At 32.3% G+C, this 14833-nt stretch overlaps 1 protein-coding gene and 1 non-coding gene across 3 annotated transcripts in view; both read left to right on the top strand.

Moving 5' to 3' along the window:
- The window catches only part of LOC122503089 (protein expanded), a 133773-nt gene that overhangs the window by 45164 nt on the left and 73776 nt on the right, over window positions 1-14833 (top strand). For both annotated transcript variants that reach the window (XM_043613513.1, XM_043613514.1), the window contains exon 2: window positions 10997-11046. The gene's annotated coding sequence lies outside the window, so the exon portion shown is untranslated. The remainder of the gene's footprint in view (window positions 1-10996; window positions 11047-14833) is intronic.
- Window positions 7664-7737, top strand: Trnaa-ggc. Its single transcript has one exon. It is a non-coding gene; the product is annotated as a tRNA-Ala (tRNA).

A 14833-nucleotide genomic window follows, 5' to 3' on the forward strand; every position in this document is an offset into this window, starting at 1 on the left:
GGCAGTAGAATAAAGAAAAGAGTGAAACTCGTTCTTCAGTTTATAGATTCCTTCAGTCTGACATATATTTCATGAACGCCCCAAGATTCCATTCACCGTCTGTAATCGGAGTTCAGAGCATACTTATGCTACTTTCGGAAGGAACACAATTTAAATGTTGCTGTTGCATATCCTTGTACTCTTCATAAGTACTTAATTACCCGTCTCTACTTTTGATTCTTGCTATTCTCTTTTCAAGACTTTAAATTTGTAGACACGGCTTCGATGACCGACAAAAATACCAAGAATTCGCATTAGAACATTTCGTGGATCATCATTTTGTCAGGGTGGCCCCCTGATGGGATTATAATGTGAATATAATGGTGAGCTACCGCCTTACGTATCCCTTAGTCCCACTTTTCGTAAGACTGATGCGGTCGTGGCAAGACACGAATATAGAAGCTGCTCAGCTTGCTTTACGTTGTGCCAAATGTGAAGGTGTTGCTGTGGCGACTAGACTCTCACGTTCTACAATCTTGAATACAATAAATAACACAGGCCTGCAAATTTTGGCTTAGTTCTGTTACAGAAAAAGTGGTAGGTGATTCTTATAGCTTTTTTGACGTAGAATACGAATCCGATTTCCAAAATGGCCCATCACGTCAGGATTTCTTGTAATATTGCCTTAAATAGCCAAAGAATGGCTATTTTGGACACTTTTCGGAATTTTTTTTGGTTAACCACAATTTTTTTGTTCAATTTGCAAAATTGCATCGTATAGTACTATATCTAAGCTTTAAAACCCATTTTTCAAAATTGCTTTACGATTTTTTAAAAAAAAGTTATGTAGATTTGAAATTTTTTTATTTAGGAAAATGTAGGTATAAAGAAGTTCAAAATGGCATTTAATTTCAAATCTACATAAATTTTTTTTAAACAATCGTAAAACAATTTTGAAAAATGGGTTTTAAAGCTTAGATCTAGTACTATACGATGCAATTTTGCAAATTGAACAAAAAAATTTTGGTTAACCAAAAAAAATTCCGAAAAGTGGCCAAAATAGCCATTTTTTGGCTATTTAAGGCAATATTACAAGAAATCCTGACGTAATGAGCCATTTTGGAAATCGAATTCGTATTCTACATCAAAACAGCTATAAGAATCACCTGCCACTTTTTCTGTAACAGAACTAAGCCAAAATTTGCAGGCCTGTGTAATCTATTAAAAAAGTGCTGCTCGCTAGTCTTTCTCTAATTAAGGAACAAGTATTTTCCATTGAAAAATCGATTGAGATTTAAATTTAGTGCCACTTTTGATGAAGTAAAGTGAGAAGTTTAAAAGAAAAAGTATCAATAAGATACAATGCAATAGATATTGACTAAATATATTATTATATAATTACTTTTTCGTTTTTGTATGGAAATCGCATCATTTTATTAAATTGTTGCTACAAAGATATAATTTTGTTTATTTCTGACTTTTCCCTGATTTCCAGTTAAAATTTTCACTTTTTTCCTTACTCTAAAAAATATTCTAATTCACTCTAAAAATTATTAGATATTTGCCCAAAAAAATATCCGACTTCTAATTTTTTTAATGCTACCTCGAAATATTGTTCTTCAATGAGAAATATTGAATGTACGTATTTTTTTTAACCCTTTGCGGCATAGTGGTAACCCAGATTACTACTTTTTATATTGTGAAAATATCTGTTTATATACAGTCTTTTTCAAGTAAAATTCAAAAATCTTTGTTTATTAATAATCAAAACATTGTTAAATGTCGAAAAATTGATAGCGAATGAGGTTACGTGAAATTATAAACAACTATAAATTAAAGAACAAAAAAATTTTTTTTTTAAATTCAATCGACATTGATTGAAAGTCTTCACTCGGGGGTTTTTGGGGTCGCTGATTACGAATCTGAAGTCCGTTTTCCAAAATTCAAGATGGCGGATCCAATATGGCGAACGAATTTTTTTAGAATTGATCGAAATCGCTTGAAAGTCGTTACTCAGGGGTTTTCGGGGTCGCTGATTACAAATCTGAAGTCCGTTTCCCAAAATTCAAAATGGCGAATCCAATATGGCGGACATATTTTTTAAAAAGTGATTTGATTTGCTTGAAAATAGTTACTTGGGGGTTTTCGGGGTCGCTGATCACGAATCTGAAGTCCGTTCTTAAAAATTCAAGATGGCGGATCCAATATGGCGGACGAATTTTTTAGAATTGATCGAAATCGCTTAAAAGTCGTTACTCGGGGGTTTTCGAGGTCGCTGATCACGAATCTGAAGTCCGTTTTCCAAAATTAAAAATGGTGGATCAATATGGCGGACGAATTTTTTTAGAATTGATCGAAATCGCTTGAAAGTCGTTACTCGGGGGTTTTCGGGGTCGCTGATTACGAATCTGAAATTACTTTCAATTAATAAACGTTAAATTATTAAATAATTGTACCGTCGGCATTTGCGTTACCTGATGTACACCGCGGGGAGGTTGCACGATCGGGATTTGTACATCGTTTAGCCCTGAAAAGGGCAGTTTGGTAAATACTGTTCAAAACTTTATAATAATAATCAAAATGAGCTGTTTATTTCCTAATAAAATTAACTAATTAATTAAAATAAGCGGATTTTAATTGCTATTATAAAGTTTTGATGTGTCTTGCTTTGAACAATTGAATTTTATTTTCAGCAGTGGTAAGCAGCGAAGCAATTCGCTTTCAGTAAAATTCATTTGCTTTAGTCCAGTTAGTATTTTAGTTTCTTTGAACTTTTAACAGTGTTTTGTTAATTGTTTGTTATAATCAACGTAAATATGCGTTTAGTCAAATATTGCTGATTTATAACTTGTCTTTTTTGCGCTTGTCATTTGTTTCGTCAAACTATGGATAGTATTTTGTTTATTGTTTGTTACCATCACCGTAGGTATGCGGTCAGTCAAATAATTCTGAATTAGAACTTGTATTTTTTACGCTACGTTTAGTAGATGAATTGGTAGGACACAAACTACCAAGTTCAACTAGGAAGAATCGTAAATTAAGTACAATCTCTTCTTACAAACCAAAAGTGTCAGGGGAAAAAAGAAAAAGTCAATCAGCTCATATGCCTAAAATTATCGCTTGACCTAGACGCTGCGCTCATTGCAGTACTAAAGCCGACCAAAAGCGAACATCATGGATGTGTAAAACTTGCAATGTACCACTCTGCCTGTTTCCCACAAGAAATTGCTTCGCTGCTTACCACTGCTGAAAAAAAATTCACTTGTTCAAAGCAAGAGACATCAAAAACTTTATAATAGCAATTAAAATCCGCCAATTTTAATTAATTAGTTAATTTTATTAGGAAACAAACAGCTCAATTTGATTATTATAAAGTTTTGAACAGTATTTACCAAACTGCCCTTTTCAGGGCTAAACGATGTACAAATCCCGATCGTGCAACCTCCACGCGGTGTACATCGGGTAACGAAAATGCCGACGGTACAATTATTCAATAATTTAACGTTTATTTATTGAAAGTAATTTCAGATTCGTAATCAGCGACCCCGAAAACCCCCGAGTAACGACTTTCAAGCGATTTCAATCAATTCTAAAAAAATTCGTCCGCCATATTGGATCCGCCATCTTGAATTTTGAAAAACGGACTTCAGATTCGTAATCAGCGACCCTGAAAACCCTCATAAGCATTTGTGATTTTTAAATTAATGTTATAATGTTATGCATGCCGAAAAGGGTTAAATAAAATTATTTTTAAAGGTCGCGCTAGTCCATTTTTCATGAAAAAATTGATTTTTCCAGCTTCAAATTCTGGAATAGTTAAAAACAATATGTAAAAATAAGTTACTATGCACGTAAAATTATTTTCATACTTCTACCTAAAGTTTACAATATATATTTTAGTTTTTCCGTGAAAGTATTTCCAAAATACGCTCGACTCTCGGATCTTTTGCATTCAGTTCTTTTACACACTCGCTTCTTTTGCAGTTTTTCTCCCGCACCTTTTACCTTTTATATTAAATAAATAAATGACTATCAAATTGTCAAAACATTTATTTCGCGATAACTTTGGTTATCTAAAGTAAAATAGAACATCTCCTCAATTATGTGATTAAAATTATATTCAAATTTTAATTATTATAAATGTAAATATTAAAACTAAAACATAAATACTGTCATTAATTTACATATTTGGTTATACATATTGTTTTGTTTTGCGTTACCATGGCATTTGTTTTGGTCAAAGGTATGAGAGGATTTGGTCCCGTAAGTGCAAAAGATCTGAGAGTTGAGTGTACCCTCAAATAAATTTTTTAAATGACAAATATTGGTGGGATTTTGTTGTGAGATAAAAATGATTTCTCTAAATACTTTGGATAAATAATTTATAAACTTGTAATGGACATAAATCATCAAAAAGTGTAAAAATTGATAGTTTGAAAATGAAATACAAATAACACTGGCCTGCAAATTTTGACTTAATTCTGTTACATAAAAGATCACATCTAGATTACATCTACGCTTTTTCGACGTAGAAAACGAATCCGACCTTCAAAATGACCTATCACGGCAGGATTTCTTGTAATATTAACATAAATTTCCAAAAAATGTCCAATTGGCCATTTCACGAAATTTTTTTTGGTTAACCAAGTTTTTTCTCATTTCGAAAAATTGCATCGTATAATACTATGTATAAGCTTTAAAACCCATTTTTTAAAATCGCTTTACGATTTTTTCAAAAAAAAGTTACGTAGGTTTGAGGTCTGTGAAGTTGGCTCCGACATGTCAAAATTTTTTACTTTTCTAAGTAGTATTCGTTTGTCCAAGATAGGTCCACGTTTGTCCAACCATTAATTTTTTTGTCCACCAAAAAAAAGTTTCAAAAAAAAAAAAAAATTCTAAAATTTCTTTTTTTTAAATTTTGTTTCTAACTTAGTCTAGGAGAATGGAATAAATTTTCTAATGGGTGGACAAACGAAATTACAACTTGGACAAACGTCAGAAATAATAAATTCAATATTCCCACCAATTGTTTAAACAATTTCAATAGTTGACTTCTGACAAATGTACATTTTCAATTTTTTTTGTTTCTAACTTAGTCTGAGAGGGTGGAATAAATTTTCTAATGGGTGGACAAACGAAATTACAACTTGGACAAACGTCAGGAATAATAAAATCAACATTCCCACCAATTGCTTAAACAATTTCAATAGTTGACTTCTGATAAATGTTCATTTTAGACTTTTTTCGTTTGTAAATCAGTCTAAGAGGGTAGAATAAATTTTCTAATTCGTGGACAAACAAAATTACAACTTGGACAAACGTCAGAAATAATAAATTCAATATTCCCCCCAATTGTTTAAACAATTTCAGTAGTTGACTTCTGACAAATGTACATTTTCTATTTTTTTTGTTTTTAACTTAGTCTGAGAGGGTGGAATAAATTTTCTAATGGGTGGACAAACGAACTTACAACTTGGACAAACATCAGAAATAATAAAATCAACATTCCCACCAATTGTTTAAACAATTTCAATAGTTGACGTCTCACAAAAATCTCGTTAGTTTACCTACTGGAAAATTAATTCAACTAGTGAAATTGTTTAAACAATTGGTGGGAATGTTGATTTTATTGTTTCTGACGTTTGTCCAAGTTGTAATTTCGTTTGTCCACCCATTAGAAAATTTATTCCACCCTCTCAGACTAAGTTAGAAACAAAAAAAATTGAAAATGTACATTTGTCAGAAGTCAACTACTAAAATTGTTTAAACAATTGGGGGGAATATTGAATTTATTATTTCTGACGTTTGTCCAAGTTGTAATTTCGTTTGTCCACCCATTAGAAAATTTATTCCACCCTCCTAGACTAAGTTAGAAACAAAATTTAAAAAAAAAAATTTTAGAATTTTTTTTTTTTTTTTGAAACTTTTTTTTGGTGGACAAAAAAATTAATGGTTGGACAAACGTGGACCTATCTTGGACAAACGAATACTACTTAGAAAAGTAAAAAATTTTGACATGTCGGGGCCAACTTCACAGACCTGTAGGTTTGAATTACATAAATTAGATTTAGAATATTGTTGTGGATATCGTGAGTTAAAGTGTAGAGAATTATATCATATCTTTATAGATGTATTTTCCTGATGTAAATAGTGTTAAGTCTGTAGTATTTTATATTAGAAGTGCGTTAAAATTAGATTAAGATAATTGAAAAATAAATATATAAAGCCATGAAAAAATGTGAGACTAACTCTGCTGGGGCTCGAAACCCAGGACCTATCAACCTGGTGAGAAGCGTGGAATTGAAAAGAATTAAAAAGTTGTATTCTTCTTAATAGGCGAATTTACCTCGGAGCTCTATTCCACGGGAACCACCAAAATTTCAAAAGAATCTATTATTCTGAATTGACTTCACAAAAATATGAAACGCGCATTCAAAAGAATCAGAATCTACAGCAAATCAGTAGAAATTTCTATTCCACTGAATTGACTCACTACCACTCAAGATTCCACTAGAAAGTGAGGTTAGGTTTCAAAACTTGACGTTAAACATTGAACACATGAAAATTCCTTTCAGTACACTGAGAAACCTTTGGGACTGTAGCGGGACAACGTATGTGACAGCAGCTCCACTATGGTTTTGGTGCGCTGCAGGACAATTTTGGGCGCGTGACAGTCCAAAATGTTGGTGAGCAGCTCACAAAAGTAGTGGGGATGCCGTCTTTGGTTTGCAGCTGAACAACTTTTGGAGTGTCACGCGCCCAAAATTGTACCGCAGCAACCCAAAAGTATAGTCCTGTAGCGTTCCACCAAAATGGTCAGTAGTAGCCTATCGAAAGTCTGCTGCTGACCTAAAGGTCTCTCAGTGTAAGAGCATTTTATATTTTATCGTAAGCACTTTGCGTTTTTTAACCATATTTTCACTAGTTTTAATATTTAATTTTAATAGTTCAGCACTGAAATTACAATGAAATTTACACGACGCGAAACATAACTGTCACTGCGTTTTATTTTAAGACAATAACTAGAGGAGCTCCTACAGACAATTGGAAAGATTAGGCTTTTCTAAATTGTTTGTCAAAAGTTGTATTCCTTTTAATGCGCTTCTGAAATTCGAAGCAGTCTATTGAGAAGAATAAACATTTCATATTTACTCGTCGAACATTCTATTATTTTGAATTGACTACCTAGAATCGTTAGAAGTCAATCCAGTCAATTCAAAAGAATAGAACTCCATATTTTTTTCAAGAACTTTTAATACCATAAAACTTTGCGCATTAAGAAAAATAGAAAATTTGGATTCTTTTCTATCTGCAAATCGACGTGAGCAATAGAGAAGAATTGATTTTTCTAAAATTATGATGGTTCCCGTGGAATAGAGCTTCGAGGTAAATTCGCGTATTCAGAATAATTCAAAATTCTCGTTTTCAAGCATATTTTCTGGAAATTGAATTCTTTTCTATTCTACGCTTCTTACACAGAAAAAAGTGAGTGTTATTTTAACACTGAATTCGGTGTTAAAAGTGTCTGCATCAAACTTTAGCTCGGAAGTGTTATTTTAACACTGAAAATAAGGTAAATTTTCTATTATAGAAAATTTATCCTCACTAAAATTACCCTACCAAAATTTACCCGCATCAAAAACAACACTCGCTTTTCTCTGTGTACCGGGAATTGCCCGTTGTGGACCTCTGTAGCTCAGTGGAAGAGCAATCAACCGGCAATTGATAGGTCCTGGGTTTCGAGCCCCAGCAGAGTTGGTCTCAAATTTTTTCATGGCTTTATATTATTTATTTTTTAATTATTTATTGATTTGGCGGTGACGTCTAGGTTTAGATACCGGTACTTCTAGAATTTGAATCTTGGTCGATATAGTAGGTTTCAACTTCACATTTGGTGAAGGAACTTACTAATGAATTGTCAATTGTTTCGTGAAAAATTCAAATAGATTAAGATATTTTAGAAATTGTTATTAAAATTATTTTATACTGTTGAAAGCGACTCTTTGGTATGAACTTGTAGTTCAAAACAAATATTAAATATATATATATATCTAATATATATAATCCTTTAGTAATATTTTTACTTATATACTTATACACTGAAAAAAAATTCGACAGAATGTGCTTTTTACTCAGGCAATTTTTGCCTAAGAACAAAAGCAATACACGCAAAGCAATTGTTTCTTTTAAAAAAAAGAAATTTTTGCCTTTTTTAAAGGCAAAAATTTTAAGTAAGGCAATTTTTACCTTTTTTAAAGGCAAAAATTGCTTTTTTTAATGAAACAATTGCTTTGCGTGCATTGCTTTTGTTCTTAGGCAAAAATTGCCTGAGTAAAAAGCACATTCTGCCGAATTTTTTTTTCAGTGTAATATTAAAATTTCTTTCTAAATATTCTAATTCCTGTTACTTCAGAATAATATAAAGTAATAATATGATTTTATAAACTTTCTTAAAAATGATAATATTAATTAAACTTAATTAAAGGAAATGAATTTATCATTAGGCAATTAAATATTAAAGGTGAAAGAAGTTAGCAATTTTCCGAATCAATTTTACATATTTATAATATGCAAAATAATATATTAATTCATAAATTACTTGTTTTCTTCCAGTAGCTGTAGAGTCGAGAGCGAGTTTTACTTGCCAAGACAATCTGGCCAGTCCTGAATGAGTGACTGGCCAGTTTCACTAGATAAAAACAATTCTCCTTTGTGAACAGTACTTTTGTCAAGTCACTGTCCAGAAAATCTGATCATAATAGTGATAAGAATTTCTTTCCAGACACTGGCCAGTCACTGATTTGAAGAATTATTTAAGATTCCACCTAGAAAAACTGGTCCACCACTGATCAGAAAAACTTGCCGAATCCTATTAAAAAAGAAACTGCTGACACAGAAACTGACCAGTTACTGAGGAAAAACACAAAGCAATAGCCCCATTAAAATACACTCTTAGTCAATCATTTATAATTAGATATTAAAAATAATTTTTATGTTCCACACGGTCAAAAACAGAAAAGTCTAAAGTAACTTTATATAAAAGTTATGATCGTTTTACTGTCACATTACCAAAGTTTAAATTTTTCTAAATTTTGACAAGATAAGCCGTCAAGTCTCTGACAAGTGACTAAACAGTTTATCTGGTCATGATTTCTGATCATTACTTCTGACAAGTTACTGGCCAGAAATTCTGGTCACAATCGGAATAGAACTTCAGTTCATAAACTTGTAGCTATGATAAGTTACTATCTAGTCACCGTGGCTGCGTGGCAACGCACATGCGTTGTGTCTCCAGGGTCTAGGGTTCGATCCTCATGCGTGCGAATTTTTTATTCTTAGATTTTAGTGTTATTGGTAAAGTAATTGTTCATTAGTCTTAAATATTTGAATAATCACAAAAATATAAATAAATATGTAATTATAACCAAAATAAAAAGAGCCAGGAAAAATTAAATTTTATTCTAGATTTTGAGCAGAAAACTGTAAGTTACTTGCCAGTCACTGGCCAGATAATCTAACCAGTGACTGCTAAAGCAGCGCGTTACATTTCTGATCAATCACTTGCCAGATTTTCTGGTCAATTACTGCCCAGAATCTAGAAAAACTTCCCAGTGACTGGTCATTATAGAGTTGAAATTTCTACCTGGGACATTAGAATATTTCATGTTGAAACTTCGTTGCCAACTTTTACAAAGTCGGTCCAACTTCTCGTGCCAGAGGTTGGGCCAACCATACCGATGATAACGGTTCACCGTCTAATGGCGACGATGGTTGGCCCGACAACTCATAAGGAAGTTGGCCCTACTTAAAATGCATATGTTGTGCCAACCATACATTTCAATTGTTGGTCCAAAGACTAACGTTAATGTCAGTCGAAACTGAAAGTCTTTTAAACTACGTTTCGATGAGTTGTGCCAACCTTTGTCGCCAAAGTTGGCCCGACGGTTGGTTAAACTCTGCATGTAATGGTTGGCTTGCAAAGTCGGGCCAACTGTGGGCACTAGTACTTGCGAAAGTTGGTCAAACTTTGGCAACCAAAACTTCGCTTGCCAAAGTTAGGCCAACCTTGGTCCAACCTTCAAACCCTGGCGGCTAACCCAAATTCGCACCTGGGCTATAACAAAAGTACAGCTAGACAATCTTTGTTGTGGAAAATGTTGATAGAAATGTCCTGGGCCCGAAAAATTAATGTATATCTTTTACAGTTTCCCCTTAATTTTTTTGGATATATATGAAACCTCTAGAAGTGGGCTAAAAATTTGCCAAAATATTAACGTAATAATGTAGTACAAGTTTATATGGTAGAATTCTCTAGGAAATGTTATCTAGAGACATTAAAATTTCAAGTGTAAGGAGTTTAGGATGAATTTAAAAAAACAAGTAATTTACAAATTTTTCAAAATTTTTTAATTGTCTTAATTTTTTAAAAGGTATCATATTTTTATAATTTTAAAGTAAAATTAATTTATTTTGGTAATAATTAAACATTTTATCAAGTACCCCTGGTGTTTAAAAAATACTTTTAATGTGTTTTTAAAAAGACTTGAACAGCATGACATGTAGAAATTAGAAGATTGGAAATAAAGTCATCAAACAATTTAATTACATCGTCAACTGTTTTTCTAGAAATCAAAGGATTGTTACACTCTGCTAACGTAAACTTAACCCGTAGTTAAAATAAGATCTTCATTTGAACTTGATCACTTAGGTTTTAGAAATTTAATTCATCATAATTGTTTTAATACAATTAAATGCAAATTTACTGAAAAATTAAATTTTGTAACCAATAAGATACATTTTCACTGGTAGAGTCTTTTTTTCGGTGTCCATATATATCTTATGCTATATTCTGTATTTGAAATAATTGTAGAAACTGGTATTTTTTCGATGCATATGGCTAACCAAAGCCAAACCTGACATTTTCCGAAATAATTAAAAAACGGTTTTAACAAAAAACAAATATTAATATCTTATTATATTTTAATACATTTTTTAAATTTATTTAATTTTCTTTCAGATTTGATAGCTAATAGGCTGTTTTTGGGAGGCGCTACGAGAGGAATTTAGGTGAGCTATTTCATTAAAATTTATAATTACAATAGCTCCTTTATCGACATCTTCGTGGTCGACTGTGTTGCTTCCATGTTTCATCTCTTCAAAGAAAAATTGATTCTAAGAGATTACTAACTTCTTCCACCTTTGATAAATTCCTACCGAGTGAAAAAATATTATGGATGTGAAATGTTGGGGATATAAGAGGATATATGCCAAATGCATTAATAGATTGGAAACCTTTATTTTCCTCAAGTATAGTAAACATAAAGCATTATAATTGTAAATCTATTAACATATCATTTAAATTTTGAAAAAAATTTCATGCTATTTCACATGTAAAAATACATTGTGTCAAGTTTAGTAGAGACCCCCCCTCCCCCAAAAAACGTGACATCATTTGTGAATGCTCCCATATATAAGAACCATCATTTTGAATATTTGAAAACTGATGTCAAATTCGGAATCTTGCATCGTGTGAATTCAATACTTTTCTGATTAGAAGAATTGAGAATTTTTAAATGGGCCAAAAAATACAAAGTGGCGAACACTTTGAAAAAACTCAATCTGGAAAACCTGCTAACGTTTTGAATGCAGCGCCCTTATTTGTCAAAAAATGGTCTTGATTTGAGCACAGTATTATATGAGGAATACAACCTAGTTGATAAGGCCAGGGATGTATTAAAGAAATTTTTTAGGATCGCAGATGTGATAAATGAATCATCTCTTATCAACTTCAAATGGCAATACATTATGAACACCTCTTTCAGGATTGTGCATCTCGATTTGTTCAACACTTTCCACCTCATGATCACAGTTTAATCACGTTAAAAAAATACATACTTAAAACTGATTTTTAAGTGGTTATCTAACCCACTAACAGTTGGGGTAACTAATCTGCATAAATAATAATAAAACATAACTAATCACAATTATAAGTGGATACTCTTTCGAGATTATCGTTAAAACTGGTATTTCGGCAAAGTAGGAGAACTACTATCTATGTGATCATCTCGAAAGAGAAGCCATGTACAGTTATGATCAAACTTCACTTGGTAAATTCATTTAATACTTTAACTTTAATGACATTTGAAATCTTAAAATTGTATTTAATATTAGTAAAGACGCAATTTTAAGTTTTGAATCCTGATATTATATTCATATTACTGACCCACAAAAGAGTGTGGGGGTTCGAAAATCAGAATATTTTTCTGCATAAGATCTCGTTTAGACTTCCTATCTTTGTACTTTATATCTCTTTTAAGCATCCACCAGGAATCAGCCATCGTATTTTCGTCCCATCTTCCCTAATAACATGTTTCCATTTTCTGTATGTCATGGTAAAAACGTTCAAAATATTCCAGATTTTATAGTCTTTAATGATTTTTATCCCTGTAGGCATTGGGACATGGGATGTCTGTATGACGTCCTTAGGACATTTTGTGATGTAGAGATTATTGATGATCCAAATTAATATATTTAAATATTCAATTCGAATCATTTATATCAAATCCCGTCCAAGAAATACTCTGCTACTCGCAACTAACCCTTTTCTCAAAATTCACAAAATTTAATCGGGGAGTTCTTCCAAGCCGATGCCGTGATGCAAAACGTTCCTCTGAACAACGAACAACCAAAACGAACTCTGGTACTCTCCTCTGGTCCTCAATGAACGAAAACACATTAAAACGCACATGTAACAAAAAACAACTATTTATTAATAACACTCAAACTCGAAATAATTAAAAAATCCTACAAAATAATTAATCAAACTCTTAAATATCTATCGATTATGACACTCGTCAAACCCGCGTCACGACTTCTTGAAAACCCGCAAGTCGAACCATCTGATCGTCCCCCAGTAGACTTCCTCATTACCAAGTCGTTTCCTTGTTTTTCCTTCGCAATTTTCGGAAGAACCCTTCTTCCTTATCTGAAAGAGACTTGGAAAGGGTCGCTGATCATCTGACGTACGCTGACAATTAATCATGCGCAAAATCATTCAAATTCAGATTTCACGAATACCACAGCTCCTTACTCGCGGATACGAAAGAAAGGTACAAGAGACTTGACAAGAAACGAGACAGACCTATGATAAGAAAGAGACAAACAAACGACTCTCTACACTCTGAAAATGCTTTCCCTGCACATGAGAGATTAGTCAGAGTAAGTAACAAAACATATCTCTATATATAGTAACGTTACATATTTTTAGGACATAAGACATGTCCCCTGAAATCAGTATAAATACCAGTGATGAATCTTTATGTTTTGTAAAATTCTTACAGAATTCTAAGTTCGCTGTCGATAAGAATAAACATTAGTATCGGTTTCAAAAGATTTTTTGTTCAATAATGAAGCTAAATACTCTGAAACATCTTATGGTGAAGCAAAATTTCAAATAAGTTCATTTAATTCTGGCAGTGAAGTAAATGATGTAATTTTTGTTTTTTCATTGTATGGAAAAAAATCTGTTTCATATCTTTAGTATTTTTGGAGACAATAGTAATAAATAATTAATTTAATTTCATCCCTTTTTGATGAACCTGAAATTGGCGGTGTTACTGATGAATCAGTAATATAAACAATTGTACTGTATACGCTGATAATTTTAAAGCCTTAAAAATTGTTTTCCATTTTTCATCATAAATTTTATTCTCATAGATCTAATTTAATACTTACTAGAAAATGTAGTTTCGTACTCGACATCAGCAAAATTATCAACCGAAGTAGAGCTGCGATCGTATAAAGACGAAGATTTTGGTCCCATTTGCTTACCTCTCCAGCCATCGATTCTGGATTTCCGAATCCCTGTTTAACATACACTGTTAAAAATTGGACTCTAACTTTACATCAATAGATTGAAATTCTATGGATTTAATTCACACTTTGCTCTGTCATATAAGCTACTCTGTGCTACTCAAAAATGGCGCTTTTAGATAGCAGACGACATATTGCGAGAGTGAAACTATTCATTTGCTTGACCATATGAAAATGGCTACTCCCGTACTGCAAACAGTTTTAACATTTTTAATAATTCAAATCGTTGTGATTATTTAAAATTAGTTACAATTAGTTAAAAGCTCAAATTTTAGATACGTTTTAAGTTTAACAATAGTTACTACATAAAAGATAAATATATTACGATTTTGTATTTATGTAGAATTTTGCGTAAACCTAATAACATTTTTCTTCGTTACCGACGGAATAGATTTTAAAATTATTAGCAAAATCATAGAACAGTGTCAAGAACAGAGAAGTATTATATTTGCTTGTCTGTATAATGAACAGGCGCAAACGTCGAAAGTATGGTGTCGAATGTTTACCGAAATGTTCGCAAATCATGAAGGAATGCCGTTCGACTGGTGTTTGCCGTGCGCCTTACGCATACTATACAAGCTATATAAGTGTACGGTGACATACAGAATGAACCAGTCACCGACCAACCAACGACCTATACCATGATTGGAAGGTTTCTTACGTAAGGAAATATCGCCGGCCGGTATTTATATCTATACTACAATACGTGGATCTTCGTTTGAATACCTTACTTTGCACTGATTGCTTTCTTTGCCTTTTGATACTCATCATTTTCATATACATTAATTTGTTGCGTTGATAACTGTTAATTTCAAAATTAATTAGTACATAAACATATCCTTTTTCCTGTTACTAAAGAGAAATTGTATCTTGCATAAGATAGAGATCATTCCCTATGGAAGTTTTTTAGTTACTTTCTACCTTGGTCGATCTTCAGACCTTAAATTCTTATGATATCCTTGGCCGATGATAGCTGAATATA

This window comes from Leptopilina heterotoma, unplaced genomic scaffold (assembly GCF_015476425.1).
Source record: "Leptopilina heterotoma isolate Lh14 unplaced genomic scaffold, ASM1547642v1 Lhet_243, whole genome shotgun sequence".
NCBI classification, from domain to species: Eukaryota; Metazoa; Arthropoda; class Insecta; order Hymenoptera; family Figitidae; genus Leptopilina; species Leptopilina heterotoma.